The 20,631-nt window shown below is 41.7% G+C and overlaps 10 non-coding genes across 10 annotated transcripts; all 10 read right to left on the reverse strand.

The window, feature by feature from the left end:
• Positions 1-13,675: 13,675 nt before the first annotated feature.
• On the reverse strand, positions 13,676-13,748 carry TRNAF-GAA (transfer RNA phenylalanine (anticodon GAA)). The gene has a single exon. It is a non-coding gene; the product is annotated as a tRNA-Phe (tRNA).
• A 263-nt stretch (positions 13,749-14,011) lies between these two features.
• Positions 14,012-14,084, reverse strand: TRNAF-GAA (transfer RNA phenylalanine (anticodon GAA)). Its single transcript has one exon. It is a non-coding gene; the product is annotated as a tRNA-Phe (tRNA).
• Positions 14,085-14,185: 101 nt separating this feature from the next.
• On the reverse strand, positions 14,186-14,258 carry TRNAF-GAA (transfer RNA phenylalanine (anticodon GAA)). The gene has a single exon. It is a non-coding gene; the product is annotated as a tRNA-Phe (tRNA).
• A 101-nt stretch (positions 14,259-14,359) lies between these two features.
• Positions 14,360-14,432, reverse strand: TRNAF-GAA (transfer RNA phenylalanine (anticodon GAA)). The gene has a single exon. It is a non-coding gene; the product is annotated as a tRNA-Phe (tRNA).
• A 263-nt stretch (positions 14,433-14,695) lies between these two features.
• Positions 14,696-14,768, reverse strand: TRNAF-GAA (transfer RNA phenylalanine (anticodon GAA)). The gene has a single exon. It is a non-coding gene; the product is annotated as a tRNA-Phe (tRNA).
• A 263-nt stretch (positions 14,769-15,031) lies between these two features.
• TRNAF-GAA (transfer RNA phenylalanine (anticodon GAA)) lies at positions 15,032-15,104 on the reverse strand. The gene has a single exon. It is a non-coding gene; the product is annotated as a tRNA-Phe (tRNA).
• A 263-nt stretch (positions 15,105-15,367) lies between these two features.
• On the reverse strand, positions 15,368-15,440 carry TRNAF-GAA (transfer RNA phenylalanine (anticodon GAA)). Its single transcript has one exon. It is a non-coding gene; the product is annotated as a tRNA-Phe (tRNA).
• Positions 15,441-15,703: 263 nt separating this feature from the next.
• On the reverse strand, positions 15,704-15,776 carry TRNAF-GAA (transfer RNA phenylalanine (anticodon GAA)). The gene has a single exon. It is a non-coding gene; the product is annotated as a tRNA-Phe (tRNA).
• A 263-nt stretch (positions 15,777-16,039) lies between these two features.
• TRNAF-GAA (transfer RNA phenylalanine (anticodon GAA)) lies at positions 16,040-16,112 on the reverse strand. The gene has a single exon. It is a non-coding gene; the product is annotated as a tRNA-Phe (tRNA).
• Positions 16,113-16,375: 263 nt separating this feature from the next.
• Positions 16,376-16,448, reverse strand: TRNAF-GAA (transfer RNA phenylalanine (anticodon GAA)). The gene has a single exon. It is a non-coding gene; the product is annotated as a tRNA-Phe (tRNA).
• Positions 16,449-20,631: the final 4,183 nt, after the last annotated feature.

Below are 20,631 nucleotides of genomic sequence, written 5' to 3' on the forward strand. Positions count from 1 at the left end.
CTTTCCAATCAACCTAAAAAAAAACGAAAGGGTGTCAGAATTTATAGCCCGGTGTACCGGTAAGATTTAAACCACGCCACCGGAGGTCTATCATCATAACGCCCTACGCCAGCGTCCACAAACCCGGACACGTGACAAAATCCAAAATGGGTAATAGAACCCTACTACTGATGGTCTCACCTTAGACGCAAGCCACTCAACCCAGCAGAAGGTGCAACAATGGAACGACGAACCCCCACTTCGCACACAGCAGTAGGAATAAGAGCGGATGCTCTACTAACTCCAGCCCACACCCTACCTACATAGGGAATGACAGGCACACAGTGGTCCGCATAACCCGGCACAGCTGGCATCGGATATCCCGGTGGACTCCAAAAGACCGGGAAACGGGACCACTGCACCTCATACGGAGACCCGCCACCCCACAGGAGGCTACCAAATCTTCCGAGGCGGCCAGTTTGCCTTGACACTCTCCGTTAGTCTGTACCGAAACTCAGTTTCCAGCCCAAACCTGACCCAAGTCGGAGGTGGAGATAGGACCATTTGAGCAGAGCTAACATCTCCCAGTGCACCACCGCCCTTATGGGTTACAAGAGCCGGACCCCAACTCCCCGGTTAAGCCACCAGTTATTGCACACTCTAACCCATTTAGGGCCATTAACGAAAGGGTTGCGACATTAACGGTATGGTTCGATGATTGCTCCGTCTGCCGCGATACATGTTTTTGCGCGATGAAGCATACTTTGGAATGCACGCTGGATCATGTCGGGAGTGACCAATTGAAAAGCATCGATGATACGCTAACTTAATTCGACCAGGCGTTGCATAGACATGATCGTTGATGAAACCCCACAGTAAGAAGTACGTCGGTGTGAGGTCAGGTGACCTTGGAGGCCCTTTGATTGCTCAGTTTCATCCTTTCCATTATTGTTGTAATTCAGCGTAAAGGTGGCCTACTACAGCTCGAGGTTGATGTGGAGGCGCACCGTCATGTTGGTACCAGAGTCGTCCGTACTTGGCCAGAGGAGTGTCGTCTAATGCGCCCGCGACTTCATTCAGTTACAAAGATAATTAACTTTGCCCATTTAGAGGGTTGGGCAGAAAAAAATGAGCCATGACCCCATCTCCGACCTAAACCACCCACACGTTTAACCGAAATTGTTGTTGTTGGTCGTGGGGAAATCCGCATCGTTAATTCACATCATTACACATGTGATTGTTTTGGTGGTTAAATGGTCCGTCTCTCACACGAACACTCATCGGTCACCAAGAGCAGATTCGATCTCCATGTTGCTTAACCAGTTACAAAAGTTAAACCCACGAACGGTATCTCCGTCATGGAGAGCTTAATAAAGTGTTGCTCGATAAGGATGGAAATTGTGCTCGTGAAGGATAATCCAAAAGCGGATTCTGGGCAAACCCAACTTTACGTTTGCACTTCGAATACTTGCTTGAGGATATACGATAAGTATGCTAAAACTAGCCCTTCTTAGTCGATGTTTTGACAACCAGCTCCTCAGTATCTTGGATTGACATCTCCATGGTTCTGGAAATCCCGAACAGCTTCGAGAACGGTGTTGTGACTAGGGAATCTGTCAGGATACCGCATTCTGAAAAGTTGACATACCCTACGAGCGTTTCGATGGGCTTCACCAAAACTAATTCGGTCATTTAAGCACGCTGTTCAGCGAAATGCACAGGCATAGTTGAACTTGCAAGACTCAGACTGCGCTTCATGTTGGGTTATTTTGGTTTAAATACTAAAACTAAATTAAAACTTTGTACAAATCCACTAAGAAAAACCAATTTAGTAGGTCTAATTAGACCAGCTTATCTTTATCTCAATTAATTAATTTAATTAATTTGGTCTGCTACGGCGTACTTGATATTTTGCTGACCTCATTATCTAAGGGAAAAATTGTTCGTTTGTGATCGAACAAACGTTATTGGTAGGTTTTCAAGTATGTTCTACAACTTTATCGTTGAAAATTGTTCCCGAGCACCTAGCGATCAAAAAATAAATAAAACAAAACGTGAAAACGTATTCGAGTTTTTGCGATGTGCAATTCAAAGCGTTCCTAACTAAATACGCATACCCTGAAAATTTTAAAATTATATCTCAATTAGTTTTTGAGCAAAAAGCCTGGTCAGAGCAAATCGAGCCACCCTAAAGATATTTTTTTAGATTAATATGTAGATATACAAATATCTGGAATTCAAATATATAACGTAAATTAAGTAATAACTGTTATATTTGAGAAATTTCTAACCTCGATAAATAATGTATAAAGGTTCGATAATTTAAGAATATATATTCTTCTTTGCAATTTTGATTTATTTCCGATTTGAAAAATAGAATTATAAATTTATGTTTCACTTTTAACGTGTTTTATACTAAAAACCGACCAAGTAGAGGAAATGTAAGAAATGTATTTTACGGATGCCCCCTTAAACAAACCTGCTCATACGATCGAGTCACGTGGACAGGCGCTTTTTCGGGGGGTCGTTAGAGTAGGCAGATTGCACTTTACGGCGCGTTTTAATCGCTTTTTACGGCCGTTACGTAATAGTTTAGATTCCTCCAACATAACCATTGCCGTTTTTCTGGACCTAAAGAAGGCATTTGATTATATCGATCACGGTTAATTACTTAAAAAACTATATATAATGGGTATTAGAGCTTTGCCTAATGAGTGGATTAAATCTTATCTTTCGCACAGACCCATTCAAACAAAAATCAATAACTCAGTCTCAAGTAAAAAAAACCTCTCGCTGTGGTCTCCCCCAGGGCTCAATACTATCGCCGATTCTTTTTAATTTATTTTTAACGATATCACGCAACTATTTAATAATGATCCACTAACTTTGTACGCGGACGATTCTCTATTACTTAACAGCGACTGCGATATAAATATTGTAATAGACAAAACTAATGAAAATCTTAATGACATATAAATTTGGCTTAAAAATAACAACCTCGAACTTAATAAGTCCAAAACTGTTTGTAGGCTCATCTCAAATCGGAAAATTAATTTCCCTATCACTAACAATGTACGTATCGCTGGTCATACCCTGGAAAAAGTTTCGTATTACAAGTATCTAGGCCTTTGGATAGACGAATCATTAAACTGGTCAAAGCATGTGGATTATGTCGCTAATAGAATTACCTCCAATATATACGCTATATCTCGCAACCGTCTTTTATTCAGTACTCAAGTCATGTTAAACTTATATTACGCTTTAATATATTCATATGTTAAAGGGAATATAACCTGCAAAGCAATCTTTACGGAAGACCCCTTCAATTTTTCAAATGTCCCTGTACAGTGGCGCCAAACATTTTTAAAGCCAAAGGCAAGAACGGCCAGAGCTGCAAGCGTTGGTGTTCCACACCAAATACCTGAGGTTATATTCCCTTTAACTACTGCACCTTTATTTGGGGTAACACAACCCAAGAAAACATTAATAGACTATTTATTTTACAAAAAAGAATTGTTCGTGTCATTGCTAAAAAGAACTATTACGAACACACCGCCCCTATCTTTCAATCTCTAAATATAAAGTTTCTCAAATTGTTAATTACAGCTCTTTGGTCTTTATCTACAAGTCTATAAATAATGAAATCCACAATGTTTTTACTTTGAATGACAATAATCCTATATATGAGCTAAGGCAGACCAATAAACTAAAAATAACTAAATCTAAACTGAACCGCAGGCTTAACTCAGTGTTTCATAAGGGAGCAAATTTATTCAATTCCCTACAATCTGACCATATCAAAACTCAATCGGCCTTCAAAAAAATGGCACGAGAATTTGTAACGAACTTTGTATAAGGTTTTTCTAATTTTTTTTCTATTGTTATTATTTTCTATTTATTTATTTTATTTAGCAGCCGATAAATGAACTAAGTCTCTTGTTCTTTGATATTTTCTAAAATTAGTTTTTATAAATTTATTAACCGGGCTTAAAAGTCTGCAAAGACTTAGCCCTGCCCCTCTTATGTACTTTTCAAAGGAGTTAATTAAAGACACATTACTATTATTATTATTATTATTATTATTATTATTATTATTATTATTATTATTATTATTATTATTATTATTATTATTATTATTATTATTATTATTATTATTATTACTATTATTATTATTATTATTGTTAAGGGTGGCCTCCCGTCTTAAATCGATTTAGCATATAAACAAGTTGGCAAGCCAAAATATACCTCTCCTCGGAAGACTTGTCCCTAGTGGTATTAATTTCTCGAGATGACCCTTAAAGATATATCTCCGCAATTCAGAGTTATTTATTAAAAACGTAATCCCGGTTCTATCCCGCCCGGTATAAAATTTTAATTATAATTAAAATAATTGAGACGAAACCACCGAGTTTAATTTATTCAGAGTAATATAAATTAAGTAGTTACAACAGCAAGTTAGACGTACTATAACAATACACAATTGAATTTAACCCTTTTTACAGTACAAGTTTATCAGTTGAATATAATACGAAGCAAATTTTAATGAAAGAAAAATCTACAGAGGGTATTTGTATTTTTCTCGCTTACGAAATAGTTGCCGCATCATTAACGCTCATTTTATTTCAACACTCGCCCTTGATGAAGATACCGTAGAATAGCTATATTCGACATCTGGTAGTGGACGACTCGTAGACTTCCAGTTGACGTTGTGACACATACCGCATGAAAAAGACCAATGCCGTCCAATTTCCAATATCATATAATGACTCGCACACCCAGGAAATCAATGACTGCATTAGGAATCGTAGATATTCAAATATCCACACCAAATGTATGAACAAGAAGCAAAACCCTTACCCTCAACAAAGCACATAGAGCCACTTGACTAAACGACAGCTCGTATATCAATAAACTTTAAATAAACGCCTTTTCATTATTAAAACTATATTTAAGACGATAAGAAACCCCGTAAATAAATAACAGAAAACTGACAAAGTGGATCACCCACAGGTTCTACCCTTTACCCTCTTATCTCTGCTGACTGCGCTAAAACAAGATTTGACCTTTAAAATTTCATACGTAAAAAATGTAGACTTTAAAAACCATTAATATACTCTTCCGCTAAGCTGAGTTTATAATTTTAACATGTGTCGGTGGTTCTGTGCTAGAACATTCGCCTGTCATGTACGAGGGCTCGGGTTCGAAACGTGGGTGGCACATTCTTTTTATTCAACAGAGAAGACGCTACATTAGAATATCTTCGATGCAATAATTTAAATGGAAGGAAATTTCGTTCTATTTTAATAAAAACCGAAATTTAATACTCTGTTAATTTGTAATAAACGCTGAAGGTCTAATTTTCGATGAAGCGTAAAAAGTGTCGGTGGTTCTTTTGTAGAACGTCCGCCTGTCATACAGGAGGTCTCGGGTTCAAATCCCGCCCGATGCAATCGCAAATTGCTACTAAGACGAATACCATAAACAATTGGTGGAAACCCTGCCATTTGTCCCAAAAGTCAATAAGAAGTTAGAGAGAAAACGCCCATATATACAAAATGCAAACACAACACACTTAGCACCCACAACCGCCATAACACGAACCCAACATTCCCACATTACAATAACAAAATTTCCAATGAAACTGAATTGAAACTGTTGCGACGGTGAGCGTTAACGAAAAAAAACAACCAAACCAAACCGCACCAACCACAGATTTATCCGTTAACGCTCACTGTCAGACGGTGGTTTTGCCAACCTTTAAACTGCAAAAACGGTTTTTCGACTTTGCTCCGGTAACGCGTTTTGGACTTTGCCCCGGTAACGCGTTCGCAGCCCACAGACAGACAGACAGACACACACACACACACACACACACACACACATACACACACACACACACACTAACACCCACACACCTACACACACACATACACACACACACAGACAGACAGACATGATGATTGTATAACCCCTCCTAGGGGACATACTCCCCTCGGAGAGGTAAAAAATGTATGTATAAAAATTTTCATGTTTTTATCACAAAACGCATGATTTTTTCAACTTGTGAACTGACTAAAAACTATAAGTGAAAGCACTAATAAAAACTGCGTGGGATCACCACGACAGCCCAACAAAGCCGGTAAAAATCAATGCAAATAAAAAATCGTAAACAGGAATTGTCCCTCACATTATCAGCACATTCGATAAACGAAATAAAACATGAAAAATAACCAATAGAAAAATATATAATAATAACCCAATCAAGCAAAATGTTAATTCAAATACTTAGAAATCCAGAAAAAGTCAATCAAAATACCCACGGTAATAAAAATTGTAATAGAAAAAAACCAAAAACACCTTACCGTTAACCATTCCCGGCTTATAACGCACACAAAAAACCCATTAATTGAATAGTGAAGGCTAAACAACAGCGCATATCTCAATATAAATAAAACCAACCTAACCACATTAATGGAAATGTATCGCACATTTAAAGCCGATAAGAAAACACGTAAAATAAATTACGAAGTTACGAGTAAGGTAAGCAAAACGAGAAGGCATAAGATCGCGTTGTACACAACTTAAAATTGTATTCATAAATGACCCTTAACAGTTCAGAAGTAAAAACTAACTTTGGGGATCACCCAGGGGTTCTACCCTTTAACCCTCTTATCTCTGCTGACTGCGCTAAAACAAGATTTAACCATTATAATTTCATACGTAAAAAAATGTAAGAGATTATATACTATTAATATACTCTTCCGCTTAAGCTTAGTTTATAATTTTCAGTGAAGCCTAAAATATATCGGTGGTTCTGTGGTAGAACGCTCACCTGTCATGCAGGAGGGCTCGGGTTCAAATAGCGTCCGATACTATCGTAAATTGAAAATAAGACGTATACCGTGAACATTTGGTTGAAATTCAGTCTTTTGGACGTTGAGTCGTTTACCGTAACCCTCGGCACTCGGTCCGTCCCAAAAATCAATAACCAGAAGAAGTTGGAGAGTAGTTGCCCAGTACATACAAAACACACGCATATCATTCAAGAATCCGATACAAACACGCGACGCCACACACCGACGCACGAGCAAACACACGACACAATAAATAACATAAGCAATGATAAAAACGTTTCCGTATTTCCAAAACCACGTAACCGCTGAACAATGTAAGCAAACTGCAAAAAAAGAGATACGTGGTTTTAGCAAACGTTTTACCAAATATCAAAAACTGTGAACGCGGTGATTGCACTTTGCCCCGGAAGTGCAAAAACAGACAGACAAGGTAATTGTAAAAATACTGAATATTATAATTTTCCTGTCCACAAATCGAGAGGATAATTATGGCAGTTATAAAAAACAAATACAAGGAGAACGCAGCTAGCCTTTAAACACGCTAACGTAGTGTTGTGTACAAATTCCATTGATCTAGCTTTTACGCTGATCGTTTTACGGAAAGGGGGAAGACACTTTTAGAATTTTCCCCTTCCGACGGCAGCAGGTCCTAAAGCGTCTAACTAATGAACATTGTACACAAGAAAATTGACGACTTTTGACGGGTTGCGTTCTCCTTGTATAGGGTGCTGTGTTTGTGGCTCCATACACAAGGCGCGTTTTAGTATTGGTTGTGTACCCGGGTTTCGCAAATATTTCTAAAATCTGTTAAAATTCTATTGTAACTGTAAACGTTTTCTTTGGCAGACAAAGTGAAAGCACGCTTATCTGATTTAAAGAAAATTAATTTCATGAACGTGTAGATGCTCCCGACGTTATCGTTCAAACTTCTAGTGCGTTTTGCTTAACCTCTTGATTCTCGTGGTGCTGCGTATTTCAAAATTATTTGAAATCCAAAATATGCAGAAGAGTCGCAAAAATACCATCTTATGTTGGATTGTAATATGATTACTGTTAAAAGAATTATATTTTTTAAATTTCGGTATTGTGCAACAAAATACTACAAAATAGTATTTGAAATAAAATACTAACTACTATTTTAAAAAATATTTGAAATAAAATACTAACTACTTTTTCAAAAAAGTATTTGAAATAAAATACTAACTACTTTTTCAAAAAAGTATTTGAAATAAAATACTAACTACTTTTTCAAAAAAGTATTTGAAATAAAATACTAAATACTTTTTCAAAATGTATTTAAAATAAAATACTAAATATGAATTTAAAATAGTATTTTAAATTCAAGTATTTAAAATACTACCCAGCACTGCAGATTTCCAGCACAGTCAACAACGGGATAATTATAACTTGAAGAAACTCAATCGAGTCCTAAAAAATTGTACGTCGGAAGTCTGTTAGACGAATACCCAAAGTTTTCAAATCAGATCCTAACTGCCCGAGGTGAGGTCAGGGTTATTCAACTTTTAGGAGGTTAGGTTACGACGCTATACTAGTAAATGAAATGTATAGTTTGTAGACGTTACTGGCGACCGTTATGGGGCGGTGAGCATCTACTTCATCTAGCGCCTTTCCCTTGCCTTTGTGGCTTAGTCGTGCTTCCAGGCTCCGGGGATGTCGTTGGTCTCCCGAATGTCGTTGAAAAGGTTCAGGGGGTCCGCTTGAGCCGTCGGACCTAGCGGCTTTACAAATTCATTTGGCACGTCATCCGGGCCTACAGTCTTTTCCGGCTTTATATCCCTTAAGGCCCTATCTAGTTCCGCTTTAGTGTAAGGCTGCAAGAGTTCATGTTCGGCCGCCACGGTTGGTATTTGGGTCATCGATTCTATGGCTGGATCCATCCTGAGCCATGAGTCCTGCTTCAGCTTAAAGTTGTCTATAGTTAGTGATTCAATAGCTTTGTGGTCCTTGTGGTTAACACCCCGAAGACCCTCAGGGACAATTTTCCCTGCACTCCCTTTGGACCGCTTTAAGAACCCCCAGAAGGTCCGCGCGGAGTTTCGTCCAGCCGTGTTAATTGCTCGCGTCTGTTTAGAGACCGTATCGTAGTCGTGAGAACCGCTTTCTGTTGGTGATACTTTTGGCCGCATTCTTCGATACGGTAGGAGTCACCGGTTTTCCTGGCTCTACGGTATGTCATGTTAGCTAGTTTTCTCGCGCTTCGGGCCTTTCTCAGTTCCGGGGTGTACCACCACAGCTGCCGTTTCGGGGCACCAACGGTACCACAGGCATCTCTCCCAACTTGGAGGATATTCGCTTCGAAATTATCGTACTGGTAAGGCCTCTCCACCAAAGTAGCCTCTAGCGTGGCTGTAAACGTTTGGAGCTTGGTTTCATCTCGTACCTTCCAAGTAGGCTTAGTCAGTGGGGACGGTTTGGCGTGTGAGGGGGTATCGCGCCTTGGACGTGGGTCAATCTCGAGCCAACAGAGATTGTGGTCGCTGTCCAGATCCGTCTCTCCATTTTCATCGATGACCGTTCTCCTTATACGCGGTAGGAGGGGCCTGGAACAGGGATCGTAGTCTATAGTTGTTGCCAGGTCTCCTCGTTGCAGGGTCTTTCTACCCTCACACACTTGTTCCAGGTTAAGGATTGTCAGACGTATTTCGGCCGTGAACGTCAGAAGCGCCGCACCCGCATCGTCCTCACGTCCATCTAGTTCTAGTATGTGATCGTTAAAGTCCCAGACAAGCGAAATGCCTTTCGTGTTTGTCTCGCTGAAGGCATTCCAGGATGGAGCTTCAGTGAGTACCGCCATATTCACAGTCGCGAGGAAGAATTGCTCTCTGTCGTTCTTGTCCGCCACCTGTAACCATAGAGGTTTCTTAAAGCGTTTATGGACAGTTATATTACAAAAAGAAGAAAGCAATGGTGGGGTTTATTTATTCAATGAAAATAATTCAATAACATTTATTTTCATTTATAACTTAAAATAAAGATAATTATTTCAGTAACTATGTATTTAAAAGTATGGCTATCTTTACTCAGTATAAGAAAAAAAGGGGAATTTGTTGAAAGCAAATCTGACTTAAACGAGCCAATGGAATATTTCCGTAATCGAACCTTCTAAAGTTGAACAACTCTGGCCATATATGGAAGTATGTGTTGTGATTTCCTTTGACTGGTATCAAAACACTTAAATGTAGAAAGTTAAAATTATCAGAAAACCTTTCCTGAGTATAGTTTATAGATTTTAAATAAAACATTCTTATTTATTTACTTTCCGTCAAAATTTATAAATTGGCGCCATCTAGTATAAATAAAATCATTTAAATTCAAAATTCTAAATGTTTGTTACTCTGTAACAGCGTTGCCAGACGTACGATAATTATCGCACAGTGCGATAATTTCATCGAAATTTTTAGGGCGTACTATAATTTTCCTGGCGTACGATATCGTACCATTATTTCGATAATTCTGCCTCAACGTACGATAATGTAAAATAATTTTTAGGTTTCTGGAAAAACCTACGAACGATTTAAATTTTATTATTAATTTATATAACTTGTACTTAAAAATGAATGATATACATTTTCTGCCGAACGTGCTGCGTAGTCCTGAGTATGAGTTTATTACTCCTAGCTGTTACCGCTGTAACCGCTGCTCTTCGTGAAACTCCGATGGAGTTGACGTTTATATGTAAAAATCTTCAAACATTTTTTATACAGTTTTAAACATATTAAGTTCAGTTAATAATGATAATAGGCATTTTGTATATTTCCCGGAAATAAAACTCCTGTAGTGCTTTCAAAAAGAAATGTGCGATAATTTACCAGGAAAACGATAATGTTTTTGCCTAAAGATACGATAATTTAAGATTTGTGATCTGGCAACACTGCTCTGTAAGCAATTTGTGAATCGATTTATTTGGAGTAGGCAAGAAATATGGTAGGCATGGTGGTAAATCTATTTTATTTTTGTAGAGTCCAAAATTCGGCTCGGAAAGCTTTGATGCCTTAGCACACCGCACGAAGCCGAGGGAAATTGCGAACGACACAGAAGAGGATTGGCGTCCTCAATTATCGGAAACAGGCTGGAATATTTAAAAGACATAACAAAACTGAAAACACTGTAACTGAAAACCTAAAGTGTAAATAGTTCTAGACATATATTTAGTTATAAATAGGTAATACTTTTTTTCGACAGTCAAATATTAGCTACCATTGATGATTCATCATTTTCATGACCAAAAATATAATTTGAAAAAGTCTTTAAACTAATTTAGTACACCAGAAATAAATGGTAATTTGTGAACGGCTCCAAATATAATATTATAATTTTCTAATATTACATTAAAATTTATTTATATATTTTAATTTAAAATTAACCATTGATTTTTTATGTAATATAATAAATTATATGAAACATTCAATGGTGGTTATTTTATAATGTTTTAATGCATAGAATAAATTTTTAAGTTTTTTTAATTTTGGCTCCTCGTTACAACTTGAGGGGGAAAAGTACATTTTTTTAAGTAACGTAATTGGACCCATTATTAAAATATTTCGTATTGCCATATAGTACCTCTCTCTTTTCTGGTCCAATGATATCTATAAATCAATGTTATCTTTAGCACTACCAAAGGCAGCGATTTCTCCCACTCCGCTGTCACCTAGGAGCAACAAACACCAGGAGAACGCAGCTAGCCTTTAAACACGCTAACGCAGGGTTGTGTACAAATTTCATTGGACGAACCTTTACGCTGAACGTTTTACGGGCGGGGGAAGACAATTTCCAAAATTTTCCCCTTCCGCCGGCAGCAGGCGTTAAGCGTCTAACCAATGAAAACTGTACGCAAGAAAATGCACGACTTTTGACGGGCTGCGTTCTCCTTGTGTGGGGTGTTGTGTTTATTTCTCTTGGCTAAAACACGGTCATTTAGATATAAACCTCGTTCTGAAGTAATATTTAAATAGATTTAATTTTAATCGGTTATTATTTGAAAAGAAAATGAAAAACCACTCTGTTCTAAATAAAATGTACATAAAACTGACAATTGCATCATTTTGAGCTCTTAGTTAAGCAACGTGCTCTTATTTCAAAATTGCGGAGCTAAAAATAGCAGATCAACAGCATATAGAAACCTGTTAATGAAGCTCCGAGGAAACCAAATAATCTGATAGTCTACGAAACGTTGATTCCGGGTAAATGCCATCGTATTAAATCTCGAAATGCGGCTATTGGTTTCCGAAAACAATTAATAACTCAGCAACTTAAAAGCCCATATACAGACCTCACCTATATAGCAGAGCCCTTCTAGTTTATCTCTATCTGTTGTCAGAATAACTACCAGGTTACGTTGTTGGCGATAAATACCAGTAAAATAGTGTTTTTGGGCTCAAATTTCAAAATAACTAGGGTGGGATGCTATAACTCCAAACACTTTTTACAAATCGTTTAATAACATAAATGATTTTTAACGAAAGGAAAAAATTCAAGGGGGGATATTAAGAACCATTCCTTAGACACATTCTCCCTCAATTTTAAACTTCAAAACTTTCATTAAATTTAAATTAAATCAATTTCCCAAAGACAGTATTAAAGGCTAACTCCGAACAGTGTACACCGCCTTTCCAACTCCGAACTCCATTGGGTAACTCTGAACACCAAAGAAATTGCCAATTTTCTAGGTAAGGTACGTTTATGAACTTCTCTACTTTCTATTAGCTTAGGAAATTACATACTGTATATACAGGGTGTAAATTAAGAACCGAACCAGGGCGATTATCTCAAAATGTGTTTTAGTTACGAATTTGAAATTTTGGGGTGTCATAGAGCGTGCAGAGGAAAACCGACTATGAACATTTCAATGACCTGAACTCTTGTCTTCAAGGTCATCCGAAAATGATCATAGGATATATGATATATAAGTAGCTATGTTTTTAAATATGAACTAAGATAAATATTTGGCTAACACTTTTCAAACATTTTTAATTGGAAGTCTTTTCGTCGCTGCCTGTTCTAAGAATATGGCGGAATTTTTCAAATAAAGCGTAATTTTAGAATTAAATTAATATTTAATTGAAATTAAGCAGTGGATAATGATTCAACTGCACGGCATTCTGAAAGACATCTTTTATGCTCGAGCACCCGTCTTTGAGTGTAAAGTAAATACAGATTTATAACTAAAGATTCGGTCTCGATTTGGAAAGAATAATTCATAGTGATAGTTTGGAATTCCTTCTAGAATACATATTTGGAAAAATATGTAACTGAGCGGACCCCTGGAACTCTAAATTTAATTTAATAGGTTGTCCGGTTATTGACAAACGTTCAAAGCCTTTGATTTTTATGAATTAAGTTAAAAGCAGCTTGAGTTTAAATGATTCAGAACGAAGCCGAATGTTTAGCTCGAGCGGTTCAATGCGGATATTCACTGCTTTTTCACGACGAAATATTTTCTAAATAACGGATATTAATTTAAAGAAATTTTACATTTTGTTGTATGGTTTTGTTAAACTTTCATCGCGTATCGGTAGAGCTCGGCGTTTAGATAAGAAATATTCGTTTTAATCCATAACCGAAAATTATCTGAATAAAAACTTATTTTTTGTATAATTAATCGATTTGTAACCGCGAATAATATCCGTAAATAAACAGTTAACCAAAATTTTAATGAATAATCGAAATTTTGATGGTTAATTTATCTTTTCCGCCGAGCTCTACGTATTGGAACGTATCTTACCTAAAGGAAGACGATAGACGTTCTTCCGATTCGCTTTTAATAAACCACCCTTATCGTCGGTGCGACGTTCTCAAACAAAAACCTGAAAATCGGAGCCCACTGCCGAAACCCGGGATCGAACCAGGGACCTTTAGATCTTCAGTCTAACGCTCTCCCAACTGAGCTATTTCGGCCCTGAAGGAAGGCGATAGACGTTCTTCCGATTCGCTTTTAATAAACCACCCTTTTCGTCGGTGCGACGCTCTCAAACAAAAACCTGAAAATCGGAGCCCACTGCCGAAACCCGGGACCTTTAGATCTTCAGTCTAACGCTCTCCCAACTGAGCTATTTCGGCCCTGAAGGAAGGCGATAGACGTTCTTCCGATTCGCTTTTAATAAACCACCCTTATCGTCGGTGCGACGTTCTCAAACAAAAACCTGAAAATCGGAGCCCACTGCCGAAACCCGGGATCGAACCAGGGACCTTTAGATCTTCAGTCTAACGCTCTCCCAACTGAGCTATTTCGGCCCTGAAGGAAGGCGATAGACGTTCTTCCGATTCGCTTTTAATAAACCACCCTTATCGTCGGTGCGACGTTCTCAAACAAAAACCTGAAAATCGGAGCCCACTGCCGAAACCCGGGATCGAACCAGGGACCTTTAGATCTTCAGTCTAACGCTCTCCCAACTGAGCTATTTCGGCCCTGAAGGAAGGCGATAGACGTTCTTCCGATTCGCTTTTAATAAACCACCCTTATCGTCGGTGCGACGTTCTCAAACAAAAACCTGAAAATCGGAGCCCACTGCCGAAACCCGGGATCGAACCAGGGACCTTTAGATCTTCAGTCTAACGCTCTCCCAACTGAGCTATTTCGGCCCTGAAGGAAGGCGATAGACGTTCTTCCGATTCGCTTTTAATAAACCACCCTTTTCGTCGGTGCGACGCTCTCAAACCAAAACCTGAAAATCGGAGCCCACTGCCGAAACCCGGGACCTTTAGATCTTCAGTCTAACGCTCTCCCAACTGAGCTATTTCGGCCCTGAAGGAAGGCGATAGACGTTCTTCCGATTCGCTTTTAATAAACCACCCTTTTCGTCGGTGCGACGCTCTCAAACAAAAATCTGAAAATCGAAGCCCACTGCCGAAACCCGGGATCGAACCAGGGACCTTTAGATCTTCAGTCTAACGCTCTCCCAACTGAGCTATTTCGGCCCTGAAGGAAGGCGATAGACGTTCTTCCGATTCGCTTTTAATAAACCACCCTTTTCGTCGGTGCGACGCTCTCAAACCAAAACCTGAAAATCGGAGCCCACTGCCGAAACCCGGGACCTTTAGATCTTCAGTCTAACGCTCTCCCAACTGAGCTATTTCGGCCCTGAAGGAAGGCGATAGACGTTCTTCCGATTCGCTTTTAATAAACCACCCTTTTCGTCGGTGCGACGCTCTCAAACAAAAATCTGAAAATCGAAGCCCACTGCCGAAACCCGGGATCGAACCAGGGACCTTTAGATCTTCAGTCTAACGCTCTCCCAACTGAGCTATTTCGGCCCTGAAGGAAGGCGATAGACGTTCTTCCGATTCGCTTTTAATAAACCACCCTTTTCGTCGGTGCGACGCTCTCAAACCAAAACCTGAAAATCGGAGCCCACTGCCGAAACCCGGGACCTTTAGATCTTCAGTCTAACGCTCTCCCAACTGAGCTATTTCGGCCCTGAAGGAAGGCGATAGACGTTCTTCCGATTCGCTTTTAATAAACCACCCTTTTCGTCGGTGCGACGCTCTCAAACAAAAATCTGAAAATCGAAGCCCACTGCCGAAACCCGGGATCGAACCAGGGACCTTTAGATCTTCAGTCTAACGCTCTCCCAACTGAGCTATTTCGGCCCTGAAGGAAGGCGATAGACGTTCTTCCGATTCGCTTTTAATAAACCACCCTTTTCGTCGGTGCGACGCTCTCAAACCAAAACCTGAAAATCGGAGCCCACTGCCGAAACCCGGGACCTTTAGATCTTCAGTCTAACGCTCTCCCAACTGAGCTATTTCGGCCCTGAAGGAAGGCGATAGACGTTCTTCCGATTCGCTTTTAATAAACCACCCTTTTCGTCGGTGCGACGCTCTCAAACAAAAATCTGAAAATCGAAGCCCACTGCCGAAACCCGGGATCGAACCAGGGACCTTTAGATCTTCAGTCTAACGCTCTCCCAACTGAGCTATTTCGGCCCTGAAGGAAGGCGATAGACGTTCTTCCGATTCGCTTTTAATAAACCACCCTTTTCGTCGGTGCGACGCTCTCAAACCAAAACCTGAAAATCGGAGCCCACTGCCGAAACCCGGGACCTTTAGATCTTCAGTCTAACGCTCTCCCAACTGAGCTATTTCGGCCCTGAAGGAAGGCGATAGACGTTCTTCCGATTCGCTTTTAATAAACCACCCTTTTCGTCGGTGCGACGCTCTCAAACAAAAATCTGAAAATCGAAGCCCACTGCCGAAACCCGGGATCGAACCAGGGACCTTTAGATCTTCAGTCTAACGCTCTCCCAACTGAGCTATTTCGGCCCTGAAGGAAGGCGATAGACGTTCTTCCGATTCGCTTTTAATAAACCACCCTTTTCGTCGGTGCGACGCTCTCAAACCACAACCTGAAAATCGGAGCCCACTGCCGAAACCCGGGACCTTTAGATCTTCAGTCTAACGCTCTCCCAACTGAGCTATTTCGGCCCTGAAGGAAGGCGATAGACGTTCTTCCGATTCGCTTTTAATAAACCACCCTTATCGTCGGTGCGACGCTCTCAAACAAAAACCTGAAAATCGGAGCCCACTGCCGAAACCCGGGATCGAACCAGGGACCTTTAGATCTTCAGTCTAACGCTCTCCCAACTGAGCTATTTCGGCCCTGAAGGAAGGCGATAGACGTTCTTCCGATTCGCTTTTAATAAACCACCCTTTTCGTCGGTGCGACGCTCTCAAACCAAAACCTGAAAATCGGAGCCCACTGCCGAAACCCGGGACCTTTAGATCTTCAGTCTAACGCTCTCCCAACTGAGCTATTTCGGCCCTGAAGGAAGGCGATAGACGTTCTTCCGATTCGCTTTTAATAAACCACCCTTTTCGTCGGTGCGACGCTCTCAAACAAAAACCTGAAAATCGGAGCCCACTGCCGAAACCCGGGACCTTTAGATCTTCAGTCTAACGCTCTCCCAACTGAGCTATTTCGGCCCTGAAGGAAGGCGATAGACGTTCTTCCGATTCGCTTTTAATAAACCACCCTTTTCGTCGGTGCGACGCTCTCAAACCAAAACCTGAAAATCGGAGCCCACTGCCGAAACCCGGGACCTTTAGATCTTCAGTCTAACGCTCTCCCAACTGAGCTATTTCGGCCCTGAAGGAAGGCGATAGACGTTCTTCCGATTCGCTTTTAATAAACCACCCTTTTCGTCGGTGCGACGCTCTCAAACAAAAACCTGAAAATCGGAGCCCACTGCCGAAACCCGGGACCTTTAGATCTTCAGTCTAACGCTCTCCCAACTGAGCTATTTCGGCCCTGAAGGAAGGCGATAGACGTTCTTCCGATTCGCTTTTAATAAACCACCCTTTTCGTCGGTGCGACGCTCTCAAACCAAAACCTGAAAATCGGAGCCCACTGCCGAAACCCGGGACCTTTAGATCTTCAGTCTAACGCTCTCCCAACTGAGCTATTTCGGCCCTGAAGGAAGGCGATAGACGTTCTTCCGATTCGCTTTTAATAAACCACCCTTTTCGTCGGTGCGACGCTCTCAAACCAAAACCTGAAAATCGGAGCCCACTGCCGAAACCCGGGACCTTTAGATCTTCAGTCTAACGCTCTCCCAACTGAGCTATTTCGGCCCTGAAGGAAGGCGATAGACGTTCTTCCGATTCGCTTTTAATAAACCACCCTTTTCGTCGGTGCGACGCTCTCAAACCACAACCTGAAAATCGGAGCCCACTGCCGAAACCCGGGACCTTTAGATCTTCAGTCTAACGCTCTCCCAACTGAGCTATTTCGGCCCTGAAGGAAGGCGATAGACGTTCTTCCGATTCGCTTTTAATAAACCACCCTTTTCGTCGGTGCGACGCTCTCAAACCAAAACCTGAAAATCGGAGCCCACTGCCGAAACCCGGGACCTTTAGATCTTCAGTCTAACGCTCTCCCAACTGAGCTATTTCGGCCCTGAAGGAAGGCGATAGACGTTCTTCCGATTCGCTTTTAATAAACCACCCTTTTCGTCGGTGCGACGCTCTCAAACCAAAACCTGAAAATCGGAGCCCACTGCCGAAACCCGGGACCTTTAGATCTTCAGTCTAACGCTCTCCCAACTGAGCTATTTCGGCCCTGAAGGAAGGCGATAGACGTTCTTCCGATTCGCTTTTAATAAACCACCCTTTTCGTCGGTGCGACGCTCTCAAACCAAAACCTGAAAATCGGAGCCCACTGCCGAAACCCGGGACCTTTAGATCTTCAGTCTAACGCTCTCCCAACTGAGCTATTTCGGCCCTGAAGGAAGGCGATAGACGTTCTTCCGATTCGCTTTTAATAAACCACCCTTTTCGTCGGTGCGACGCTCTCAAACCAAAACCTGAAAATCGGAGCCCACTGCCGAAACCCGGGACCTTTAGATCTTCAGTCTAACGCTCTCCCAACTGAGCTATTTCGGCCCTGAAGGAAGGCGATAGACGTTCTTCCGATTCGCTTTTAATAAACCACCCTTTTCGTCGGTGCGACGCTCTCAAACCAAAACCTGAAAATCGGAGCCCACTGCCGAAACCCGGGACCTTTAGATCTTCAGTCTAACGCTCTCCCAACTGAGCTATTTCGGCCCTGAAGGAAGGCGATAGACGTTCTTCCGATTCGCTTTTAATAAACCACCCTTTTCGTCGGTGCGACGCTCTCAAACCACAACCTGAAAATCGGAGCCCACTGCCGAAACCCGGGACCTTTAGATCTTCAGTCTAACGCTCTCCCAACTGAGCTATTTCGGCCCTGAAGGAAGGCGATAGACGTTCTTCCGATTCGCTTTTAATAAACCACCCTTTTCGTCGGTGCGACGCTCTCAAACCAAAACCTGAAAATCGGAGCCCACTGCCGAAACCCGGGACCTTTAGATCTTCAGTCTAACGCTCTCCCAACTGAGCTATTTCGGCCCTGAAGGAAGGCGATAGACGTTCTTCCGATTCGCTTTTAATAAACCACCCTTTTCGTCGGTGCGACGCTCTCAAACCAAAACCTGAAAATCGGAGCCCACTGCCGAAACCCGGGACCTTTAGATCTTCAGTCTAACGCTCTCCCAACTGAGCTATTTCGGCCCTGAAGGAAGGCGATAGACGTTCTTCCGATTCGCTTTTAATAAACCACCCTTTTCGTCGGTGCGACGCTCTCAAACCAAAACCTGAAAATCGGAGCCCACTGCCGAAACCCGGGACCTTTAGATCTTCAGTCTAACGCTCTCCCAACTGAGCTATTTCGGCCCTGAAGGAAGGCGATAGACGTTCTTCCGATTCGCTTTTAATAAACCACCCTTTTCGTCGGTGCGACGCTCTCAAACCAAAACCTGAAAATCGGAGCCCACTGCCGAAACCCGGGACCTTTAGATCTTCAGTCTAACGCTCTCCCAACTGAGCTATTTCGGCCCTGAAGGAAGGCGATAGACGTTCTTCCGATTCGCTTTTAATAAACCACCCTTTTCGTCGGTGCGACGCTCTCAAACCAAAACCTGAAAATCGGAGCCCACTGCCGAAACCCGGGACCTTTAGATCTTCAGTCTAACGCTCTCCCAACTGAGCTATTTCGGCCCTGAAGGAAGGCGATAGACGTTCTTCCGATTCGCTTTTAATAAACCACCCTTTTCGTCGGTGCGACGCTCTCAAACAAAAACCTGAAAATCGGAGCCCACTGCCGAAACCCGGGACCTTTAGATCTTCAGTCTAACGCTCTCCCAACTGAGCTATTTCGGCCCTGAAGGAAGGCGATAGACGTTCTTCCGATTCGCTTTTAATAAACCACCCTTTTCGTCGGTGCGACGCTCTCAAACCAAAACCTGAAAATCGGAGCCCACTGCCGAAACCCGGGACCTTTAGATCTTCAGTCTAACGCTCTCCCAACTGAGCTATTTCGGCCCTGAAGGAAGGCGATAGACGTTCTTCCGATTCGCTTTTAATAAACCACCCTTTTCGTCGGTGCGACGCTCTCAAACCAAAACCTGAAAATCGGAGCCCACTGCCGAAACCCGGGACCTTTAGATCTTCAGTCTAACGCTCTCCCAACTGAGCTATTTCGGCCCTGAAGGAAGGCGATAGACGTTCTTCCGATTCGCTTTTAATAAACCACCCTTTTCGTCGGTGCGACGCTCTCAAACCAAAACCTGAAAATCGGAGCCCACTGCCGAAACCCGGGACCTTTAGATCTTCAGTCTAACGCTCTCCCAACTGAGCTATTTCGGCCCTGAAGGAAGGCGATAGACGTTCTTCCGATTCGCTTTTAATAAACCACCCTTTTCGTCGGTGCGACGCTCTCAAACCAAAACCTGAAAATCGGAGCCCACTGCCGAAACCCGGGACCTTTAGATCTTCAGTCTAACGCTCTCCCAACTGAGCTATTTCGGCCCTGAAGGAAGGCGATAGACGTTCTTCCGATTCGCTTTTAATAAACCACCCTTTTCGTCGGTGCGACGCTCTCAAACAAAAACCTGAAAATCGGAGCCCACTGCCGAAACCCGGGACCTTTAGATCTTCAGTCTAACGCTCTCCCAACTGAGCTATTTCGGCCCTGAAGGAAGGCGATAGACGTTCTTCCGATTCGCTTTTAATAAACCACCCTTTTCGTCGGTGCGACGCTCTCAAACCAAAACCTGAAAATCGGAGCCCACTGCCGAAACCCGGGACCTTTAGATCTTCAGTCTAACGCTCTCCCAACTGAGCTATTTCGGCCCTGAAGGAAGGCGATAGACGTTCTTCCGATTCGCTTTTAATAAACCACCCTTTTCGTCGGTGCGACGCTCTCAAACCAAAACCTGAAAATCGGAGCCCACTGCCGAAACCCGGGACCTTTAGATCTTCAGTC

The sequence above is a fragment of the Leiobunum rupestre genome, chromosome 9 (assembly GCF_980474605.1).
Source record: "Leiobunum rupestre chromosome 9, qqLeiRupe1.1.hap1, whole genome shotgun sequence".
NCBI lineage: Eukaryota > Metazoa > Arthropoda > Arachnida > Opiliones > Sclerosomatidae > Leiobunum > Leiobunum rupestre.